At 37.8% G+C, this 25,615-nt stretch overlaps 1 long non-coding RNA gene and 1 pseudogene across 1 annotated transcript; both read right to left on the bottom strand.

Annotated features, from left to right (window-relative positions):
* Positions 1-284: 284 nt before the first annotated feature.
* LOC119505340 lies at positions 285-23,635 on the bottom strand. Its single transcript, XR_005210717.1, has 3 exons — positions 23,529-23,635; positions 10,234-10,443; positions 285-421 (listed from the first exon to the last, which is right to left on the bottom strand). It is a non-coding gene; the product is annotated as an uncharacterized LOC119505340 (long non-coding RNA).
* On the bottom strand, positions 22,011-22,587 carry LOC119505339 (annotated as a pseudogene).
* Positions 23,636-25,615: the final 1,980 nt, after the last annotated feature.

Here is a 25,615-nt window from a genome sequence, read left to right as displayed (position 1 = left end):
ATGTCTCTGATACGCAATATCTTCACCCAAAGAAGAGGATGAGTGATAACAACCTCACCAAGTTCTTTAAAGTATTGATCATCTGTAGGAATGCATTCTATAAACTTTAGAGTTACTTAAAATTTGCAATTTTATTAATTAGTATTATTGTTTTTTCCCACAAAGCTCCATATATCTTCATGGATAACCCACAGCTCCTGCCAAGCCAGGAGGTATTGTTTCTTGGGCTCCAGCATCCTTCTTACTTCCACTATTTCCCACCTCCCACAGCTGTATACTGGATTCTGGCAGACAAGGTCTGCAAACACAGCTCATTTTAGATTCAGCCAGAGTGTTTTCTTTAGCTGGATAAATCCCAGCATGTCAGCACTGCACAGTTCTCTGGATCTTGGATGTACCAATTATGAATACACCAGAGTCACTGTGTAAAGACAAAAAAGTTGGCACCATCAGTTACCTCCCTGGATACCCCTGGAACTCACACTCTGTTGAACCCAAGGGCTGAGTTATTGGAATGGAAGCTGCAGGTGGTTCTTGGATAGGCATGTTCCTTGGGTGTTATTGGTGATCCCAGGGAGTAAGAGTCTCCCTTAGGTTTAGTCTCAATTGACTAATCGTAGAAAATGTAAGTATTTTCCCACCTACACACTTCTTTCCTTTTGCCCCAAGGAAAACATAAACAGTCCTTAATAATAAAATATCTTAAACAGGAATAGGACTTGTGCAGGTACTGTAATGCCTACTTTTTTCCTCTTTGACCAATAAAAAATATGCGTTAGGATTTTAGGGAGGGCTGCACTATTCGGTTATGGGACCTGACTACATACACACATAGAGCAACTTAGTGATTGTGATGCAAATACAGTAATGAGGGCTGCACAAGGTGGTAGAGAGTGCTGCTATCAGAATAAATTAGGCTTGTGACTATTAGCAAGCTGTTGGACCCCTCCAAGCACTGCTTCCTTATATGAAAAATGGGGAAAATAATATGTACATCACAGGATTGTTGTGAACATTACATATGATAACTTATAAGATAATGGTGCCTTAGCAAACTCTAATATTAATCTCAAAATAAATGGTACTTTTGATTTGAACTTCATGTTTCAAATAAATTTTCTCAGTTGAGCCTGATCACAGTTCTTTGAAATAGGAAGGTATGGATTATTACTCAGTTCATTTGCAAAGTAAACATTTAAGAACCAGTGGTGCAATACATAGTGCAAAATTATAAAATCAGCCAGCGAAAGAGTTGGCATCCCAAACCAGGTCTTTTGGGTTCAAATTTAATGCTATTTCTACTAGTTTACAGTATTTCAAGGGCAGCACTGCTGCTGGCCTTTTTTTTTTTTTTATTAGAGATGTTGTGGGTTAACAGAATAATCATGCATAAAATACAGGATTCCCATATGCCACCCTATTATTAACACCTTTCATTGGTGTAGTGTATTTGTTAAAATTGATGAAAGCAAATTTTGATAATTGTACTATCAACAATAGCCCATGGTTTAATCTAGGTTACACTGTGTACTGCAGTTTCATGGATTTTAAAAATTTTTATTCTACCAATATATATGCCCTAGCATTTCCCATTTCAATCACATTCAGATATACATTTCAGTGCCGTTAATTTTAATCACCATGTTGTGCTACCATAATTGTCATCCAATTACCAAAACATTTCCATTGTTCCAAATAAATATCTGTACATTTTAATCCTTAACTCCTTATTCCCTATCTCCACCCCATCCCTGGGTAACCTATATTCTAGATTCTGAGTCTATGAGTTTGCTTATTCTAATTGTTTTGTATCAGTGTGATCATATAATATTTGTCCTTTTGAGTCTATTTTATTCAATATATATCTTCAAGATTCATCCTTGTTGTCACATGTATCAGAATGCCATTCCCATTTACAGCTGAATAATATTCCATTGCATATATATGTCATATTTTGTTTATCCATTCATTGGTTGATGGACACTGGGGTTACTTCCAGCTTTTGGCAATTGTGAATAATGTCACTATGAACATAGTGTGCGAATTATCTGTTCGAGTCCCTGCTTTCAACTCTTTGGGGTATATACCTAGTAGAGGGATTGCTGGGTCATACAGTAACTCTATACTTAGCTTTCTGAGGAACTGCCAAACTGTCTTCCATAGCGGCTGCACAATTTTACGTTCCCACCAACAATGAATGAGTGTTCCCATTTCTCCACATCCTTTCCAACCCTTGCAATTTTCTGTTTTATTAGTAGTAGCCTTTCTTATGAGTGTGAAATGGTATCTCATTGTGGATTTTATTTCCCTTTCTGTCACCAATGAGCTAGCCAGGGGCTGAAGCCCACGGCGGCCTTCCACGAGAATGGGGGATGGGTGCTGGCAACTGCCACGTGGAGAGAGCAATTTATTCGACTTTCCCATAATTTACCAGGCTCCTCTTCCCACTCTTCCCTGGATGCTGTACAGTGTTCTCCTGTACTCCAGAGTTCTGAAATAGTTGCTTCAGACAGTTCCTGCCTGTTTAGTGTCTGTTCTGTGGAGAGACTTAATCCTGTCGTTCCCTACTCTCTATCTTCCCACAGTTGCACTGGCCTTTGAGGCTGTAAAGTTTTGTGAATAAAAATCTCATGAGTGACTTGCCTTTCTCCTCATACATTACTTGATTAGAAAGGACGTACAGACTGCTACAATATAAATAGAGCTGATGTGGGCTGGCAACTTTTATCTCAAAGGAGTGCAGTGTAAAAAATGTATGTGCCCATTGGTATGCAATTCTGCAAGGCAGTATGACATTTTGGGCAGGATAGCAAGCAGGAGAAAGCTTTGTTCTCAAACTCTCATGTTTTAATAAAAAATTAAAGACAACACATTAGTGATTTGAATAATTGCATGTTTATAGTATTTTGTAATTTATAAATCAGCTTCAATAAGTAATGGAGTGCCTGGTAGGACTACATGATTGGATTTACCCCCCACTGCAAACAACAACAAAAACTGGGACTATGCTAAAATAACCAAAATAAAAATTAGCATAATATTTGCATAGGCACTACACAAAATAGGATATCCAAATGGCTAATATGTATGTAGAAATTTCTCATCCTTGGTATGCAACAGGGAAATGCAAATTAAAAACTAAATGTGATAGCACTGCACACTCATCAGAATGACTACAATTGTTAAAAACTGACAATATCATTTGCTGGTAAGATTGTAAAGCAAACTAGATCTCACATGCATTGCCAGTAGAAATGTAAATAGTTTTAGCTATTTTTGCAGTGTCTCCTGAAGCTAACCATACTCAGTGATCCAACACTTCTGCTTTTAGCTATATACCTCAGAAAGTGAATGCAAATGACCACTAAAGACATGGCCATATCAGCTGAATTCATAATACCCTCAAACTGGTAATAACACATCTATCAAGAAAGGAATGAATAATCAAATTACAGTATATTTAAGAGCAAACTATTATGCACACAGCAACATGTATAAATTTAAAAACATTATGTTGAAAAAATAAGCTGGACACAAACAGTACATTCTGTATAATTCCTTCTACATGAAGTTCAAGATTGTGCAAAGCTAATGTATGGTTGGTAGAAATTAGCATATTAGTTACCAATGGGAAATAGGTGTGAAATTTGCTGAGGAGGGCTCTCAAATATTTCATGGGACATGTTTATACTAAAAAAGAGTTGTTTATCTGAAATTCAAATTTAACTGGTGTCCTGTATTTTTATTTGCTAAATCTGGTAGCAACATGGGGAGAATCTTCTGGGATTATGTAAATATTCTAAATCTTTATGTGGGTTGTGCTTTCATGGGTGTCTGTGTGTATGTGTGTGTGTGTGTGTATATATATATATATATATATATATATATATATATATATATGTATACACTCAGCTTTATACTTAAGATTTGGGCACTTTATTGTATATAAATTTATTTCAATAAGTATAGCAAAACAAAACCAACAAATAGCAAAAAACATTATATCAGTGAATCATCTGAACAGTATTGTGATCTACCGATTATGCAGATGATAAAATAACTAAAAGTTGTGAAACGCCTTTCTCCAACTCACTTCACAAACAGCAGAGTGAAGTGTGGAACCCAGGTTATCTGATTCTGTCACCAGGGGCTGAGCCCACCATGAGTATGAGTAAACCTGCTGAAGAGAAGATCCTAGTGAATTCAGTGAATTCACTGAATTCACTAATATATATGTATTTTTTCCTTGCAATCTCTTAAGTTTGTTTCTTTGACTTAAGAACATGTACTAGATAAAACACCTGCATTAATGAGTCATTAGTCAATATCATCCTATCGTCTGAGTTTGAATCATGGGGATCCACATGATCTAGGTGTAAGAATATTGGATTGGGTCTCAAAAATCCTGGGTTCAGCTTCTAGTTCTGCCTTAAGGTACCTATGTGATCCTTGGGTGAAGTCCTTTATCTTTTCTTGGCTGTTCTTTCTCTAGATTTAAAGTTAAGTCACAAAGGAAAACTCTCTGAGTCCATCTAGCTTATGTGTTGTATGATCCATGAAAACATGGACAGTATTGCTAATCCTTTCATAGTTTTGAATGAAGAAAGAAGGCTATGCTTGGCTGAGAATCACAATTTGATGCTGTTTGAATGAAAATGTGAGGACCCTGGCCTAATAGGAATAATGATGAAAACTACTTAAAGTTTACAATGTGCTTGTGCCTTATATGTGCTATTTCAGTTCATCTTCTCACTACCCTATTTGTAGATATTTATATCTGATTTTATAGAAAGACAAACTAAATATTAGAGATGCTAAGTGACCTAATCAAGATCACAAAAGTAGTAAATGGTATAGGCAGGGTTTGGACTCATATTTCTCTGCAACAAGGCAAATATTCTGACCCGTTTTATTATACTGTCTCTCTAAATAGGACTCAAGGAAACTGTGGTCTTTTGCTTCTTCCTGTCTTCAATCAAAAGAAAGGGGAGAAATTGTTCATCAGAATGTTTCTTTCCCAAGATAAGAAAACATAGCGGGCAGTGTATATAGAGAAAGCTGTGTGTAAAATGTTGGGAGTCTCATTGGTTCTATGGGAACTGAATGGAGAGAGACAGTGACAGAAGAGATTGATCTAAAATTTCAGTAAAAGTAAAAAATTTGGGGGATTCTATTGAAAATAGGGATATTAAATTGGAAAAGAAACAACACAGAAGAAATATGATCAGTTTCTATAAACGTCTGTAGGGCTGCCATGGGAAGATAAAAAATATGTATTCAGTGTGATGTAAAAGCAGGGCTAAGCCCAGAGAGGAGAGGCATCAGCGTGATCAAGAACACCAGTGAGGCAGACCTGAGTTAACCCCAGATCTGGTACCTGCCGGACTGCTACCACAGGAAAGCTTCTCAAACTTTCTAATCCTAAACTTCCTCATATGCAAAATGGGGGTAAAAATTCCTAACCCACGGTACTTTTGTAGTAACTGAAGCTCACTTCTGTGAGCTCCTTCTAGTTCCCTGAGTGTTCATAATAACTAATTAAGATTGCCATATCCTTCCCTGAAGACTTTCCCTCCATCACATTTCCCTTTGTCTAGCTGGTTTTAGAGTATCCATGAAAACTTGAGTTTAATGGGATATTTTCTCACTATTCACAAACATTCAAGTTGGGCTATAATAAATAGGAGTTTCCAAATTGAAATGTGAAAGAGGGAAATGACAAGAGAAAACAGTTAGCTGGTAAGGGTTTGTAGAATTCAAAAGGAGGGTGAAGAGAGGAGACAAGGCTGTGAAGTTTAGTTAGAGCAAACTTGTGAAAGGTCGTGATGTCAGTATAGGGAAATAGGTTGCCAAAGAATTTTTCAAGCAGGAAAGAGACATGAGCATTCCAGAGAATGGGATAAAGGGCATGAATCAGAGAGATCTGAATTCATTGTGTAGGTTTGTTAAATGTGTTTAAGCTCACATCTCACTGGGGGGAGAAACTAAAATAATGGTTGAAAACATGGGTCCTTGGGTTTGCCTACTGGGTCCCCAGCTTAGCTTTACTATTTGTCAACTCTTTGACCATGAGAGGGTTGCTTAACATCTCTGAGCCTCAGTTTCTTTATCTGTAAAATGGACATAAAGGTAATTCTTAGGGAGGAATGAGGCAGAGAATGTGGATGCTCTGCCCAAATGAGAGGCTTGGTTATGCTTTAAAAAAAATGATTCAGAAGATTGATTGGAATGAAGGAAGACTGGAGATGGGAACAAGAGTTAAGAGAGATGAAAACCAAGACAAAAACTGGAGCTACAAGAATGTATTAAATGGAGTATAGATTTGAGAGGTAGAATAATCAGGACTTGGTCAAAAAGGCAATTGTGGGGATAAAAGGTCACTGCAAAATGACAGAGGTTTTTATCCTAATTACTGGAATGGCTGCTGTGTTAAAGATGATATAGTTGGGAAAATGGAAGAGCCTTATTACACTTTCTAAGCAAATGAAAGATAATTTTTGGAAGGATAATGGCATATTTCACAGAATCTAAGAAAATTTTCAACAACCAGATCATAGGAATAAGACAGTTCTAGGGTAAAAACAGTCATTCATAGTCTCTTACATTAGTGCTTTATCATGAATATGACTCATTTTCCCAGCCCTGAATCTCTCATGTCTTATTTGAAATCGTTGAAAGAAAGAGACTGACATGTCATTGGCCAGACCATTACATCTCTCATTTGAGTCAGGCGTCCAGTCCTATGAGAAGTGGGAGCGAATTCTAGAGAAGAGAAGAATAACTACTAAAGGTAAAGATGTTACTGATTGAATATAAAATGAAAGCACAGAAACAGAAGGAGAGAAACGGAAATGAAGAGCTGTCCAATTCTGATGTCCTATACACAAGAAAGTCCAGACTCAGTGCTTAATGACTACCTCGGCTGTAATCTCCAACATTTCCCTTATTTGCAACAATCACATTTATTTGCTCCTAGTTTGCTCAAGACATTCACCCTAGGAGGATTTAGGACTCATAGATGGGATGCTGCAATCATCCTGCAGGTGTGTCTTAAATTGACCTCACTGAGAGAATCAAAGAGATCTCCTGCGTTGCCAACTCAGGTCGGTATGGGTTGTGTCTTGTGTATAAGAACAATGAACAAGCATAGATGCTTGCAAACTGATGTGTGACCTCTGACACAACCCAGGCTCATGAAAGAGGCAGTGTAATTACCTGTGTTTATTGGTGTTTCAGAATGTAAAGTCACCAGGCTCTGGGATGAAGTGATATGGTTGGATTCCTGTTAAGTTCTCCCTCTTGTTGTGGTTGGTTTCTAAGCAACCTGCTTAAACAGGTGCCCTTGCCCTCAGGCCATGGATTGATTTGGAAATATATATATATATAAGAATTACAGAGAAAAGTAATTGCAAAGAGGAGAAGAGGGTCACAGTTGTTCGCTTCTGCTTGCAGGTCCACTTAATAGGGTTTCTGAAATCTGAGGATCAGATTGGCTGAGGTAGAACCTCATCAGGAGCGCAGTTGGGGTGGGTAATGTTGCATAAGTGAACCCTGACCAATGAAACAGTGGGGGTGCCTGGTAAAGAAGCTTCTGGGATTTGTACGGAGCTTCTCGTAATATAAGGCACTTGGAACCTAGAAAAAGCACTGGGTATTTTATCAGAAAACAGAGGCTTCAGTCTCGGCACTGCCATTAATTTCTTTGGGTGATTATTTGCTTCTTTCCGAACCTCGGTACTACACACATCTGGTAAATGCTAACGTCATAAAGAACTTTCTCAGAGAGTTTTTCTGAATAATACATGAGACGATGAATGGTGAGGTGTTTTTGAAACTGTAAAATGCTACACAAATGCTAAGAGCAATTAATAAGTTTTATGCTAGAAGCTGTAGCCAAAATGAATATATTTGTTTCCCAGATAAGCCCCGCCTTTCCTACGCTTATGTCCAAACATCGCAGCATCATCACCATCTCCACACATCCAAAGCCTTCAGATTTATAGCTATTTTTTTTATTGTGACTGGACTTGTGAACACTTTCCTGGTGTGTTTTTCATTTAAATCTCACAAAATACTATGAGGTAGTAGGTGTTATCCTCATTATAAAAATGAAGAAACTGAGGCTCAGAGAGATTGTTTCTTTTCCAAAGTATGTGATGGATCTAGGAATTAAAACCAAGTCTGTTTAAGGACAAAGACTACACTTCTCATCTGAATGCCATGCCTTTTCCCCGTTTAAATGCCACCTTTTCCATGAGGTCCTCTTTGACATTCCAAATCAAAGCACTCTTTCTTTCCTTTAGACCCTCTTAAAACTTTGCTTTGGGCAAATTATATTCATTCAGGTAATTTCTTTTCTACTGACAGATCACCTTCTAAGAGCTGTTGCTGCAAAGATAGTAAGAAATGCACCTCTGCATTAGCTGGCGTAGTCTGTGCTACCCTGTGGTAACAAACATTCAAATAAGTAGTATTTTTTATGCATGTTGTTTTGTCCCTTATTAGACCATGAAAGTTTTGAGCAAAGTATATGCATTTTTTACATCTTTAACTTCCCTACTGTTCTCTCACAGCACCTAGCATAATGTTTTACACAATGAAGAAAATAAATATTTACTGAACAATCACGTACAACATTTCTGAGCTTTGTGGGGAGGTTATGAGTCTTTCCACCTCATCCCAGTGTACTTGAAGATGTGTGTATTATGTATTCAAAGGCAATGTATAATCAATACATTTTGTTGACTCTGCCTCGAAATATTTCAGTGATGTTGCTAATTAGATGAGGAGGCTCTTTCTTTTTTTCTTTTTTCTTTTTCTCTCTCTCTCTTTATTTTTTTCTCTTTCTTTCTCCACTTTTTTCTTTCTTTTTTAAGAGCAGGACACTGAAGTGTTCCTGCTCTCCAGGCAAATGGTCTGAAATCTTAGAAAACTTCCTATTGACTCAAAACAATTATGATAATCATGTCCCTTCTGAAAAGTGAAGAGTTGGAAAGGAGCCAATTTAACCCTTGTTTTCTGTGTGGTCACAGTGTGTAGGTTACCATCAATGGATAACTTCACTTGAAGCCTCACCCGAATTCATCTGGAAGGTAAACTATACCCATCTTCTTGGTGGCCAATCACTCTCATTTAAGGTATAGGAATGTCAGGAAAATGTATATCATAGTATTGGGATCACAGGTTTTCATGAATACTTTATTTTTTATTTGTTTTTCAAGCAATACTTATTCATTTAAAAATATATAATAGGGATAAAAATTAAAAATGATCAATGGGATTTAGATGTCAAACAAGATATGTTTGGATCTGGCTGAATGGTCTTGGGTCAGTTACTTATTTGTCCTTCATTTCATGGCAAAGTAATGCAGCAAATAATACAGAGATAATGCTGAGTATCTGAAAGGACTGTTTGAAGGATTAAATGAGCTAATGTATATAGGGGGTTGAATCCAGTGCTTGGCCTCTGGATCGTGCTCAATAGACCTTAGCAGGGAGAAATGAAAAGAAAATGCTTGATGTGCCCGTGGGAGTCAAGGCTTCCTGCTCAGTCATGGCCAAGGAAGCCTTCTTGCCCCAATTTTATTCTACTTCTATCTCTGCTCCTTCTACAAGGAGAGTCTGGTTATACCTTTACTTTCAAAATCAGATCCAATTAATACCCATAAGGGACTAATAATAGGATTGTGTTTGGCTACAAGTACCATACCTTCCCCACATATATAGTAGCTTAAACAAATTAGAAGTTCATTTTTCTCTCCCACAGAAGAAGTCCAGAGGTTGACAGACCCTGCTAAGTCACACAGTCATCAAGAACCCAGGTCCTTTCCAACTTTTGACTCTGTCATCCTTAGGTTATGCTCATAAAAAAAAAAAAAAAAGACTGTTAGAATACCAACCATCAAGTCTTTGTTCCAGGAAAGAGGAAGGAAAAGTACAAAAAGAGAAGTACCCTTTAAAAATAATTTTTGGAAGCCTTACCTGGTGCTGTCCATTTACATCTCATTGACCACCCTTAGCCGCAAATGAGGATAGAAAATGTAGTTTTAATTTAAACTCTTCATTACTCTCCTACCACTCCCAAATTAATTTGTTTACTATTACTAAGGAAGAAAGGAAAGATGAATATGGGGTAGATCAAAATTAGTCCTGGTCACAGTAGCCATTTTTCTATTCATTTTTCCTATTCACCTGTGTTCTATTCACAGAAAACAGGTTCATTTTTCTACTCACATTGTTTGTGACAGATACTGTGCTGGGCTGCAGAAGTAACTGTGAGAAACACAGTCCCTGCACTTATTGTGAGCCAAGGAGAGAGAATAAACAGATGGTCCAGGTTAAGCATAGTAGGTTCAGGAGACATGTGGTATGTAGCCAGGATGCAAACATCAGAAGTGAAGTCCAGTGGAGTCAGAAGCCAGTAGATAAGCTACTGCTGAAAGCCTGGTGATCATAGGAAAGAACACAGAGTTAAATGGGCAATAAAAAGGGTTATACCACATTTCATACACTTTCTCTAATCTGAAATTGCTTATCCTAAATCCTAACGTGAAATTCCATATCCTAAATCTTAATGTGAATTTCCTTATCCTAAATCCAAGAGGTGAATCACAGTGATAAATCTAATGATTTATATTGCCTACTATGGTTTAGTGATAGATTGGGCTTTTGTTCCAATTGTTCATTCCTTCTCTGTAGTAGAATTATAGATCCATGTTCCTTGCCAAGTGACATTTTGATGCATCCCACTAGAGTAGGCACAGTGTATTCTCTACTCCAGTGATGTTGGGCTTGGCCATGTGACTTGATTTGGTCTGTGGGATGCCAGCAGATAATTTGAGTAGAACCACTAAGTGTGTTTATGTGGTTTGCTTTACCCTTTTATGCTCCTGCCATCTGCCATAAGAAGAACGGTCCCTGGGTAGCTATTGGTTACAGAAAGAGGAAACATGCTGAGCAGATGTGAACATACATATAGTCAAAAGCCAAGCCCTGTCAACCAAAGCAGAATCATAGCCAACCCATAGAATTGAGACATAAAATTGTAAACCATTGAACATTAAGGTTGTTTATTGCACAGGGTTATTATGACAATATACAGAGCCATGCAGTACAAATAACTTTTTTTCTTATTACATCTCATCTAATGCCTATTATAATAATGCATATCATCCTTATTTTAGAAATGAGAAACAGGTTCATAGAAGTTACATAGATTACTGAAAGTACAGAGTAGAAGAGTCAGTAATACAACAGATGTCTCCCTGTTGGCCTCTAAATAGTATCTCAAACTACCACTTTTATATGAACTTCTTATGAAGTTGAGATGAAAATGATAAAAAGTAATATACTGGAAATACCTTTGTCTAGAATAGGTCACCTGTTCCAATTTTCAGTCTATATTTTTCAAGTGGGTCTAAATCTATGTTTGGCCTTAAAGGCAAGTATGTGGCATAGGCGTGGCCAATGACAATACAGGAAAGCTCTGGTTAAAAACACTGGTTCAGAGATGGGCATATGGCCCAAGTCAGATCAATCAAAAACCTGAGCCCATCCACAAAGAGTCAGTTCTTTCTTTCTGAGATAGTGGGCAGCAAGGCCCAGGTAAGCTTGAGCCTGTCATCTTTGCCACCATGTGGAGAAAACTTGTGTTAGCATGAAGTTGCACAGAGGAAACCAGATCTGCCAGAGCTGAGAGACAGAGTCACAGAAACAGACCAAGTTCTGATTATAGCTAGCCATTCCTGAAATTTTACCTGTCCTGCTCCAGGAATTATCAGTATTGTACATTTCCTATTTTCTCTCCAATTATTTTTAGTTGGGCTTTTGTAAGTGGGAGTACTTTATAAGTGTAGAGACTTTATAGATGAAAGTTTATTTTTCCTTATTTTTGACTAAAAGAAGAAAATAGAAAAAAAAGATAATAAATGCATAAGAAGAATAGTCAGCCCAATATCTTGCTTTTGAGTTAAATAAAATGCTCTTGGAATCACACAATTTAGCCATTATTTACTATTTTCTACCTCTTAAAATTCTTGTGTACAAACATAGCCAAGTTAATCAAGGGATTGTTATTGTTGGAGTCTGAATAATCAAAGATTCGCAGTAATTGTTCCCGATTTTTGTTTACCTTTCTGAAGAACAACAAAAGTCCTTTGTTGCAAAACCAATCTCTAGCACAACATCCCCTACAACCTCCCAAATTAAACAAACAAACCAACCAACAAAACAATCGATCCTTGTCTTAGTTCTTATAAAGAAATTATTTTTTGGCTATAGTATTTTAAACCTGTGTACAGTGTGCAGTTTCAGCGATCTTCTCTACTCTTGAGTAAACAAAAGATGACTCTATGCTGTGGGGGAAAGCAGAGGTGACACATTCCTTATTCTTTTAATTTCACATATCATAGAGCTGGTTACAAAAGGATGACTTAACAATCTGATGCTCTTTTCTTTCTAATTTGCAGCAACTTGCTTCCACTCAGTTCCTGCCTCTAATAACCTGTTGACCTGTAAGAAGCCTCTTTATGCAACTGCTACGTATTGTCAAGAAGTTGGGGGAGAGGTGATTGAAAACAGGAAAGCAAGATGTGCTAATTACCAGGGACAAAATACCTGAATTCAGTTTAACATTATTTACTGAAATCTCGGGAAGACTGAGCAAATAAGGCTGGAATTTATTTCTCTATACCAGGAGAGATCAGGAGGGACTGGAAGAGGATCTGAGCAATGGGAGGGAAAGTAGTAACTCCAAATATATGAGAATTTACCCTTTCAAGTCACCTTGAAGAAAGGAAGAGAGATATGTAGGTGGAATATGGTTTACTAGCTGGTTTAATAACTTAATTTTCATGGCTAGTAAATTGAGAGCCAAAATTTGTACCCAGGTTTGTGTGACACTGATACACATCTACTTGATAGTTGAGCCACATGCGTCTATCCGTTAGTACTAGCTATGCTTTTGGAGTTAAATAGAACTATTTAAAACCTTCTTTTCTTTTGAGTGAAAGCTCTTAGATAATTATATTTAGTTTTCATGGTTCTGATGGCATTACCTAGGCTACTCTTCTTAATTACTTACCAAGAATCCTTAGAAATGTGGCTTATGTGGCCATGATTATGAAGATGTAATGATGACAATGATAATAATAATGAGAATCCATATTTCCATCACATATTTAATAAGTAACTGCTATGTACAAGCAATGCTCTGGATGTTTAGGATACAGCAGTGAACACAATGGACAGTAATATCTGCCTATTTGGAGTTTACACTCTAGTGGGGATAGACAGACAATAAACAAAATAAGTAAGTAAATTATGGTACATTAGAAGACAATAAGTGTTTGAAGAAATAATAAGCACACAGTGTGTTGTCATACTATTTATTATCCAACTACTTCTGTTTCTCCCCATTCCTAGAGAAAATGGCAAATGCTGCCCTGCAGAGCATTCAAGGGCCACAGTGAAAGCCCTTGGAGCTCCTTCTTTATCTTGCATGGTGAACTGCCCTGTCAGCCTGGGACCCTGAGTGACCAGCATCACCCTTAATAGGAGAGTGAAATACAAATTGTTCTTTAATCCACTAATATTTGAGGGATTTTTTATTCCCCTATAACCTTGCATGAACAAGAGTACCTTTATTGATACATATGGTATTACATACACTATACAAAACACATATACATTCCAGAATTTAATGTTTATAACAACCCTGTGATATATGCATTATTCCATTTTATATAGACATTAAACATATCACAAAGCGTTCAGCCTATCTATTGCTGTATGACAAACAACCCTAAAACCCAGTGACATGAAAAAAATATTATGTCACAAGTTTCCATGGGTTGCTTGGTATCAGCTGAGCAGTTGTCACATGGGGTCTCCCATGTTATTGCACTCAGGTGTTAACATGGCAGCCATCTGAAGGCTGGAAGCGAATGCTGGCTTTTGGATGGGGGTTCCTCTGGGGCTATCAACTGAATCTCTCACCTGTGGTTTCTTGTGTCACTTGGGCTTTTCAGGCATGGAAACTGCGTTCCACAGTGGAACATTCCAAGAGACACAGGCAGAAGCTTTGGGTCTTATTATGACAAACTAGCCCTAGAAGTACAAGAATGTCACCTTTTCCAGAGTCTATTAGTAAAGTAAGTTGCTAAGGTCAAAGGAAGGTAAATTAGACATACGCCTTACTGTGAGGCACAGCATGGGGGAAGGGAAGGACGGTGGCTATTTTTTGGAGTCTTATGTGTTGTATGCAATTTACAAGATACAATCCCTTTCCTTGGTGAGCATAAAAATCTAAGAGCTTGAAATATGTCATTTAGCTCATAAAAGAATCCACTTAGGTGGTTGGGGCTTGAAGTTTGGGAGAGAATGGTGTTTGATATCCTGTATATAGATGAAGATAACCTACATTATGTGTGAAAGCAAACCAGCCCCATATATCAGATGCTTAACACAGGAAATTTTCTTCTTGCTCACACTGCACATACAACACTGTTCAGAAGGGAACCTGCTTATTATAGTCACTCAGGGATTCAGACTGATGGAGTGATGAACAAAAGTTGTCATCTGATTAGATTCCCCTTCTTGATGTATTTCCAGTATCAGTGTTGTAGAACAAGGAAACACAGTAAATTTCATTCTGGATTTTTGAAGTTTCCACGTGGAAGTGACACACATGGTTTTGTTCACATCCTATTGGCTCAAGAAAGTCATGTGTCTCTGTCTAAATTCCTGCCATGTTCACAGAAGCGTAAGAATATTTTGAAATAACCCTAATAAAACCATGCTGTGTCATTCATCTGAATTCCTAAATATTGGGACCAGATTTAATTTAGAGAAAACATAGAATTTGGAAATCACCCTTTCCTTGTGAGTTTCACAACTCATTAATTTTCAAAGACCATTAACTTCGTTGAGTGCAGAAGGACAAATAATTGCATTAACATTTTATATCTTATACAATATATGAAGCTTTCACATATCTTTTTTTCTGATATTTTTTGTTACATTTCAAATTAGTTAGAAGGGTTATTATTTGCTCTGCTTTGTTAATGAAAATGTAAAGAGACAGAAAATAAAATAATTTGCTCAAGATCATAGAGTACAGCTTTTCAACCCTCAAGGCACTTCCCTCTGTCCCAAGGATCTGAACTTGGGGTTCTAGTAAGTTTTCAAGGTATTTCATAAAACCCCTAAAACTTCATCATACTGCCAAGGACTAATAGGTAGATGAGCACTCAGGATTGGAAGGTTATTGAATCAACTGGTACCTATATATGGAATCTTCCTTAACTTCCCCAGGTTCATGCAGAGTACAAAGAAGGACTTTGTGAGCTTTCCTAGACAGATTTGCTTGTAAGTTTCACTCTTTGGCTCCTTGACGACTCATTTATTCTGTCTCTTGCCTTGGCTTCTGAAAATTAGGGCTCCTTCCACAGGAAGCAGCGAGCAAGAAACCTCATGTTTTAAGTGCCAATTCCATCATTTCTAGTGTGGCTCACATCTCTGTGGGTGGCAGTTTCCTGATGGCCTAAAGAAGCATCTGCAAACCCAAACCCTCTCCCACTAATTTCAGATCACTACTTTGTTTCCATTAAGTAATCATTTTCATTTTACATCTTTATTTACACTTATCAGGAGTTTTCAACTCAATTTGCAAAATGATGATTTGTATATGTCTAAAACAGTACATCATGCGGTTGAGGTCATTTTCATTCCACAGTAATTTATTGAATACCTAGTTTATACAGTATAGTAACACAAGAATTTATAAGCATACATATGATCCATTGAAGTCCTGCAAGCAAGTAACTAATCTGAACCTTGGTCTACACAAATAAATATGGTATAAAGGAGTCAGGCTGAGCTGATTGGAATTCCTCTTTTCCTGCTATCACTGTGACCTAACTTTCTTGAGTTCAGTGACTTCTGTAATAAATGTGGCAATAGTAAGACATATTAAAGAATTATTGTGATGATCTTATAAAATAATGCATGCAAAATATCATTTCAAATTGAGGATAAACCAAAAGAAAATCCACAGAGAAGGGAGAATGCATAGTCTATTTGGGGAATGAAAGTGGAGTAAAATAAAATAAGTCCAAAGAAATTGTGTGGAAAATTGAGGGGAGAGAGAGAGACTGTTATCTTAAATCTCAGCTTCATCCATTTGGACTTTATTCTGAAAGCAAAGGAAAGCCATTAAAAAATTGAGAGATGCGAACCTAAGATGATGGCTAGGAGAGACAGGGCAAAAAAACACCTCCATGAAAAATACTAGATAAAAGCCAGAAAGTGACCCATAATACCAGTTTCAGTGATGCACCAGCTGGACAATGTCTGCTAAATCCACAAGGACCGAGCACTTGGTGAAACCAGGAGTCTGCGTTCTGAAACGAGTAACCCTGCTGAATATCCAGCAGCCATGCTGCGGTGTGGGGAAACTGTGGGTTGGCATTTTGAGGTGGAATAATTCTTTTTTAAAAAAACCCCAAAGCAGCTGCAGATATGGCAGCAAGAACCGCACAGTGAAGCGCAGCAGGAATGGGCTGTGTGAATGCCTCAATATCTGGCGTGGAGGATAGCCTTTCGTGCACCTGCTGCTAATTGTCTCAGACTGAGGAAGGCAGGGTAAGCCAAAAGGGGAAAATAACCATGCCCCTTGCAGCCATCTTCCCAGCAGGCTGGGAACGCTCCTGCCCAGCGCTGGTGCCACAGCCCAGAGCTGCGCCAAAAAAACCAGTGTGACAGGAAGTGTTTCCAGCAACACATGTACATGCCACAGTATCGGGCGTGGACAATAGGCTTTCATGCACCGACAGCTAATTGTTCCAGAGCTGGTGTTCTAGTTTGCTAATGCTGCGGAATGCAAAACACCAGAGAAGGATTGGCTTTTATAAAAAGGGGGTTTATTTGGCTACACAGTTACAGTCTTAAGGCCAAAAAGTGTCCAAGGTAACACATTAGTAATCGGGTACCTTCACTGTAGGATGGCCAATGGCATCCGGAAAACCTCTGTTAGCTGGGAAGGCACGTGGCTGGCATCTGCTCCAAAGTTCTGGTTTCAAAGTGGCTTTCTCCCAGGACGTTCCTCTCTAGCAAGCTTGCTCCTCTTCAAAACGTCACTCACAGCTGCACTGAGTTCCTTTTCTTTGAGTCAGCTCATTTATATGGCTCCACTGATCAAGGCCCACCCTGAATGGGTGGGGCCATGCCTCCATGGGAATATCTCATCAGAGTCATCACCCACAGCTGGGTGGGGCACATTCCAAGCAGATCTAATCAGCATCAAAACGTCTGCCCCACAAGACTACATCAAAGATAATGGCACTTGGGGAAAACAATACATTCAAACTGGCACAGCTGGGAAGGTGGAATTGTGTGAAAAGGGGGAAATTGACACGCCCCATACAACCATCCTTACAGCAGGCTGGGAATGCACCTACATGGCCCAGAACTTCCCTTGAGGGATGGTGCGCATTTGTGACATAGCACAACCTTCCCTCAGCAGAGGCCCTAGAAGGGCATGGCTTTGAAGAGGGACCCACTCAGAAATCTCAGGGACCATACGCCAATACCAAGGACTTGTGGGTCAGCAGCAGAGACAATCTGTGGTGAGGCTGAAATCAAGGTTTAGACTCTTGTGACAGCCTTAAATCTCCAGGAACACCTGGGAGGTTTGATTATTAAAGCTGCCCTCCCTCCCTGACTGCTCAGACACATGCCCCACATTCAGGGCGAACAGCACCAACAACACACCCAAACTTGGTGCACCAATTGGACCCCACAAGAATCAGACCCCCACACACCACAAAGACAAAGTTGGGGAGAACTGACTTGAGGGGAATAGGTGACTCGTGGACACCATCTTCTGGTTAGTTAGAGAAAGTGTACATCACCAAGCTGTAGATCTGACAAAGTAGAGATTAATCTTTGAATAATCCTGCATATCCTAAAAGAACCCTATCAAGTAAAGCAAATGCCAAGAGGCCAAAAACAACAGAAAATTTTAAAGCATATGAAAACCAGATGATATGGATAACCCAAACCCAAACACCCAAATAAATAGATCAGAGGAGACACAATACTTGTAGCAATTAATCAAAGAACTAAAGGCAAACAATGAGAGCATGGCACAGGATATAAAAGACATGAAGAAGAACATGGCGCAGGATATAAAGGATATGGAGAAGACCCTAGAAGAGCATAAAGAAGAAATTGCAAGAGTAAATGAAAAAAATAGATGATCTTATGGAAATAAAAGAAACTGTTGACCAAATTAAAAAGATTCTGGATACTCATAGTACAAGACTAGAGTAAGCTGAACAATGAATCAGTGACCTGGAAGTAGACAAAATGGAAAATGAAAGAACAAAAGAAAGAACGGGGAAATAGATCAAAAAAATTGAAATGGACCTCAGGGATAAGACAGATAAAATAAAACATCCAAATATAAGACTCATTGGTGTCCCAGAAGGGGAAGAGAAGGGTAAAGTTCTAGAAAGAGTATTCAAAGAAATTGTTGGGGAAAACTTCCCAAACCTTCTACTCAATATAAATACACAAAGCATAAATGCCTAGTGAACTCTAAATAGAATAAATCTAAATAAGCCCACTCCAAGACATATTCTGATCAGACTGTCAAATACTGAAGAGAAGGAGCAAGTTCTGAAAGCAGCAAGAGAAAAGCAATTCACCACATACAAAGGAAACAACATAAGACCAAGTAGTGACTACACAGCAGCCACCATGGAGGCAAGAAGGTGGTGGCATGATGTATTTAAAATTCTGAGTGAGAAAAATTTCCAACCAAGAATACTTTATCCAGCAAAGCTGTCCTTCAAATTTGAGGGAGAGCTTAAATTTTTCACAAAGAAATGCTGAGATTTTGCTAATAAAAGTCCTGCCCTACTTGAGATACTAAGGGGGGCCCTACTGACAGAGAAACAAAGAAAAGAGAGAGAGATATGGAGAAAAGTTCAGTATGAAAGAGATTCAATATTGGTTCATTAAAGGATGATAACAGAGGGAGGGAAAAAATATATCTGACAAACATAAACCAAAGGATAGGATGGCTGATTCAAGAAATGCCTTCATAGTAATAGCATTAAATGTTAATGGATTAAACTCCCCAATTAAAAGATATAGATTGGCAGAATGGATCAAAAAATATGAACCATCAATATGTTGCATACAAGAGACTCATCTTAGACACAGAGACACAAAGAAATTGAAAGTGAAATGATGGAAAAAAATATTTCATGCAAGCTACAGCCAAAAGAAAGCAGGAGTAGCAATATTAATCTCAGATAAAAGAGACTTTAAATGCAAGGATGTTATGAGGGACAAAGAAGGCCACTACATATTAATAAAAGGGGCAATTCAACAAGAAGAAATAGCAATCATAAATGTTTGTGCACCCAATCATGGTGCCACAAAATACATGAGACAAACACTGGCAAAATTAAAGGAAGCAATGGATGTTTCCACAATAATTGTGGGAGACTTCAACACATCACTCTCTCCTATAGATAGATCAACCAGACAGAAGACCAATAAGGAAACTGAAAACCTAAACAATTGGATAAACGAATTTGATTTAACAGACATGTATAGAACATTACATCCCAAATCACCAGAATACACATTATTCTCTAGTGATCACGGAACTTTCTCCAAAATAGACCATATTCTGGGACATAAAACAAGCCTCAATAAATTTAAAAAAATTGAAATCATTCAAAGCACATTCTCTGACCACAATGGAATACAATTAGAAGTCAATAACCATCAGAGACTTAGAAAATTCACAAACACTTGGAGGTTAAACAACACACTCCTAAAATAAATGGTTTATAATGTAGAATGTAGGGAACTAGTGATAGAGAGCAATTAATGAAGGGAGAATGATAATCCAATAAGAACAGATAAGCTATCGTGGATAAATTTAATGTTCCGGGAATGCCCAGGAATGACTATAGTTTGTTAATTTCTGATGGGTATGGTAGGAACAAGTTCACAGAAATGTTGGTATGTTAGGTTATTTTCTTGGGGTAGAGTAGGAACATGTTGGACTCCCTTGTTATGGTTTGTTTGAAATATTTTTTTTATTGTATGTCTTTTTAAATGTTTTTTTGATATAGTTGATTTAAAAAAAATTAATTAAAAAAAATGAAAAAAATATGCAGAGCCCCCTTACGGACATAGGGTACTGGTGGTTTGATGGGCTGAGCCCTCTACCCCAGGACTTGCACTTGGGAAGACTGTTGCTGCAAAGGAGAGGCTAGGCCTCCCTATAATTGTGCCTAAGAGCCTCCTCCTGAATGCCTGTTTGTAGCTCAGATGTGGCCCTCTCTCTCTAGCTAAGCCAACTTGGCAGGGAACACTGCCGTCTCCACTATATGGGATCTGACACCCAGGGGAGTGAATCTCCCTGGCAATGTGGAATATGACTCCCGGGGAGGAATCTAGACCCGGCATCATGGGATGGAGAACATCTTCTTGACCCAAAGGGGGATGTGAAAGGAAATGAAATAAGTTTCAGTGGCTGAGAGATTCCAAAAGGAGCCGAGAGGTCACTCTGGTGGGCACTCTTATGTACAATATAGACAACCCTTTTTAGGTTCTAATGAATTGGAATAGCTAGCAGTAAGTACCTGAAACTATCAAACTACTACCCAGAACCCATGAATCTTAAAGAAGACTGTATAAAAATGTAGCTTATGAGGGGTGACAATGGGATTGGAAAAGCCATATGGACCACAGTCCCCTTTGTCTCGTTTATGGATGGATGAGTAGAAAAATGGGGGAAGGGAAAAAAAAAAAAAGGCACCCAGTGTTCTTTTTTACTTTAATTGTTCTTTTCCACTCTAATTTTTATTCTTATTATTTTTGTGTGTGTGGTAATGAAAATGTCAAAAATTAATTTTGGTGATGAATGCACAACTATACAATGGTATGGTAAACAATTGAATGTACACTTTGTTCTGTATGACTGCATGGTATGTGACTATATCTCAATAAAAATGAATTAAAAAACAAAACAAAACAAAACAAAACTCCTTGACCAAGAAAAAAAAAGTTCAGGAGAAAAATGGCTAAGGCATGAACAATGGCAATTCACAAGAGAAGACACCAATGATTAGTATGTGGAAAAGAGTTCAATGGTTTTAGTAAAAAGGAAAAGCAAGTTAAAGCAATAAGATTTCTTTCTTTCTTCCTTTCTTTTTTTACTATTGGTGTTCAAGATTTTTTGCAGGGTATTGCTAAATAGTGAGAAAGGTTCAGGGATAAAAGAACTCTCATATACTGTTTCCTAAATGGTAATTTAGAAACTATGAAAATTTTAAATATGCACTTCCTATGAACCAGAAATTCATCTACTATAGTCTTTTTAATAAACAAATATATTTTTTGTTTGTTTGTTTTAACAGTGATAAAATATATTTTTATTTACTTTTCTGAGAGGGGCATAAAAAAAATATTGCTAAAGTAGACATTAGGCAAACAGAAAGGTGCTTTAGAAGTTCAGTTACCTTGGAGTTTATTTAAACTAAGAGAAAAAGTTCATAATGTTTTCATGCAATACAGAAATGGTTCTTTAAATAACAATTGTGACAAATAGAAAGAATTAAGGAATGCTTCACTTGTGATCCATAAAAAACACCAACATTTTTGGTTGTACATAAATTAAAGAAATGTCTCAAACACTTTTCAAAACACTGTAGTAGTCAACACGTAAAGGCATGCCTTAGGTGGGCATAGGAATGCAATTTGGAAAAGAAAAAAAATCATACTGAAACTACTTAATTTCTTTAAAATCACCGAGCAAAAAAAGCAACATTGAAGTTCCCATACTGATTTTACACAACTTCTATACAGTACCTTGACTTTAATCCAAGAGCAAAAGTTAAGACTCTTCTCTATTTTTGTAAACAACTGCATGGTAAACTTAGATGATTTTTCCCCCTGGATTTAACCTGGAAATAGCCTTTAAAGTTTTTTTTTTATTTAAAAGAGGCCAGGTTTGGCACTTTTATACTGATGTCACCAGTGTTAATATTTCTTGGGATGTCAGGAAGATTCGTATTCTTTACAGCTGATGCAGCACAGGCTGGAAAGCCAGCCTTAGATTTCTCCAGTTTATCTTGTGCATCAATTTGGGTAACAATCTCACTCATGTTAGTCTCCAATACCATTCCCGTCAGCATTTCTGCAAGAATATTGTGAACCTTGTCTACGTGGAAAATTAAATCCAGTTCACAGACATTTTCAAAACACTTGTCTAATGTTTCCACAAATACTTGAATTAGATCTAAAATGCCAAGTTCACTTTCTGAAGAATCCACACAGAAGAAAAAGTATAATGTGGCCTAATGTCTATAAATCAGTCTGTTCTCAGATCCTCCTATGAACAATCCTCCTTCTAGGAAATTACAAACATTTTCATCTCTTTTTAGATACCAAATGGAAAGTCTCCCTGATGATTTGTTGTTGTGTATCTTCGCTGTGGGGTTGGTAGAACTCAGAGAGCCGTGGCTTCCCGTGGCTGTTGAAGGTAAGGATGGACTTGATCATGGCTGGGCCGGGACGGGCTGACTGGGTGGGCACTAGGGGCTGGGGCCGGGGCCGGGGCCAGGGCGGGGCGGGCGCTCAAGCCTCGTCTCGGGATCTTGCCAGCGATCCTTCCCCACCCGCCCTCTTCCGCACGTGTGCACTCCACAAGATACTGTTTTTTACAACTTTTTAAATATATATGTTTATTTTAAAAATTAAAAAAAATTGAGAGATTAGAAAGAGCATAATTGATTTTGTAAGTTTTTATTTTGAAATAACCTAAGACTTTACAAGAAGTTGCAAAAGTAGGGACAGAGAGTTTCCATGTATCCTTCATCCAGCTTCCCCAAATGGTAATCTCATGTATAACAATAATGCAATGTCAAAACCAGGAAATTGACATTAGTATAATAGTAATAAATAAGCCACATAAGATTAAATAGACCTTATTTAAGTTTCAGTATTTTTTGCATGCATTCATAGAGTATATAACTCATAGGGTATATTACTATGAAATTTTATCACTTGTATAAATTGATGAAACCACAACCACAATTAGGATACAGAAATGTTCCCTCACTACAAATAAACTCCCTCATGCTATCCCTTTAATCATCACACCTTCCCTCCACTCTTAACCCCTGGAACCACTGATATCTTCTCCTGCACTAAAATTTTGTTATTTCAAAATGTTATATAAATAGAATAATATATTATGTCACCTTTAGAGATTGGCTTTTGTTTTTCAATCAGCATGAGTTACCTGAAATCTATCCAAGTGACTACATGATCCAATAGTTATTTCTTTTTATGGCTGAGTAATTTTCATTATATGACTGTAGCACAGTTTGTTTATCCTCTCTTCTGCTGAAGTTGTTGAGTGAGTTGCTATACAATGCATTGTAGGAACACCGGCTCAGGCACAACAGAAACTTTCAGCGAATGACAGCTTTATTACTTACCCAGCATGAAATGTTCCAAAAGGCAGGGGAAGAGATTCCATTGTGGCTGGTCTCCCAGAGAGGCCAGCTGCTCTGGTCAGGGTTGGTGGATGGTAGCTCTGTATGGCCCACTCTCCCTTGAGATGAGATACAGGTTAGTGTTGCCCAAGGGCAGTATTTATCACCCTGGTGGGAGGTGGGACAGGGTCCTGCCACAGAGAGTTTTCTGCCCTGATAAGCATCTGGGGCTGCTTGTTCCTGGTTTCTGGGCTTACGGTCTGGTCAGCCTTTTCATTGGACCTAACGTCTCCCACGGTAGTGGAAAGGAAACAGAATGAAAATTGTTGCATAATAGAAGAGGAGATAGGGGGTAGTTGAGGGCTGGGTGATGACCACAGAGCATGTGAACATGACATTTCTATTTTTCGCAGTTTGGGATTATTACAAAGAAGGCTGAAGTCAGCATTCATGTGCAGGTTTTTGGGTGGACAAAATGCAATTTTATTTTTAAAAGATAATAGGAGAAACTGTTGAGATTTTATTGAATAAGCAGGTCTTTAAGGCTGAGAAAAACAGTCCATGTGTTCTCACACTAATGCTGTTATGATGGGTGTTGAATTAAGACAGAAGCAGTGGGGATAGAAGGAAAGGATTTGGGAAAAGGCCATTGAGAATGCAGAAATTTCTGGACTTAGTGATTCCTTAATTGTGAATGGATGGGTGGATGGTAACTGGGATGGATGTAGACAAAGGTAGGTCTAAAAATTCTAATTGGGGAATTTAGTACTGATGCTGTCATCAATTAAAGATACAGGAACAAGATTGTATGTAGATGTAGGAAAGGAGTAAATTTCGAACCATTGAATAGGAGAGTGTAGGGAACATCCATGTGGCAATGTCTATTAGGCTGCTGAGATTTGAATCTGCTGCTCAGGAGGGAGGCAGTGTTGGCAATATAGCCATCTAGGTCATCACCATCTAATTGCCATGGAAGGAGCAGATAAAGCCATAGTCGTAGAGACAACTTCTAGGAAAGAGAAGTAAGCCTTAGAATAGGGTTATATGGAATATCATGTCAACCTAACTGTTTCTAACCCAGATTATAGCAAAAGTCTGAAGATTGTATGCATCTAGATCCACAAGATGACCTCAACCCCTAATGTGTAATGTGGAAGTCCACAGCTCTCTTAAAGTTCCCCACTATTTCTCAAGGTCATATTTTCCCATGGTCACCTCAGATTCTAAAGATGTGTTTTCACATGAACTGTTACTATTTGACATTCTGTTAATTCTAACATGAGAGTCAGTCTTTTCCTTGATCTCACCAACCATGCAAAGAAAACAATAGCACAGCAAACTTTTACGCAAACCACTAACCATTAGTTTAAAACATTAATTTGTCTCTTGCTATCAAGTCAAAGTAATTCCTTAGGTATTTTGAGCAATAAAACACCCTTAATCCAATCAAATAATTGATGAATGAATTATTTTATTTTCTCCAACCCTTGAACTTTATAGTTTTTTCCCCAATTTGATATTTTGTCAAATTATTGGAGTTTTAGGCTGAAATATCATTTTATGGAACTGAGAACAGAATGTTTTACATCAAATACTGAGTCATAACTAACTGTAACTGTGACTTTTAGGAAAACCACTGAATTTCTAGCATCATTTCTCCATTTTTGAAACATGTTTGATATCTAAATTATTTGCAGTAAAGAATACTGCAAGGGTAAAATAGAATTTTTGAAGAAGGCAAACTTGAAAAATCAGAAGTACTCTATAAATGTTAGTCATTTTTACCATAAATTGTGACGTAGTTTTCATTCACTCATTAATTTATTCCAGAGACAATTACTTCAATATTTACTACATTCAATGAGAAGGGCTATAGTAGATTGAATTATGTATCCTATTTTAGACATGTACTTAATCCACATTTCTTTGGGTGTGAACACATTGTAGATAGGATCTTTTAAAGATGTTATTTTAAATTAAGTTGTGGCCTAACTGAATGAGGTTGGATCTTAATCAGAATAACCGGAGTCCTTTAAAAACAGAAGAAATTCAGAAGGAGAGAAAGTCACGGAGGAACTGGAAGCCAGAAG

Source organism: Choloepus didactylus, chromosome 10 (genome assembly GCF_015220235.1).
Source record: "Choloepus didactylus isolate mChoDid1 chromosome 10, mChoDid1.pri, whole genome shotgun sequence".
Lineage (NCBI taxonomy): Eukaryota > Metazoa > Chordata > Mammalia > Pilosa > Megalonychidae > Choloepus > Choloepus didactylus.
The sequence above is the reverse complement of the archived record's forward strand: the minus strand, read 5'-3'. Positions and strand labels throughout refer to the sequence as shown.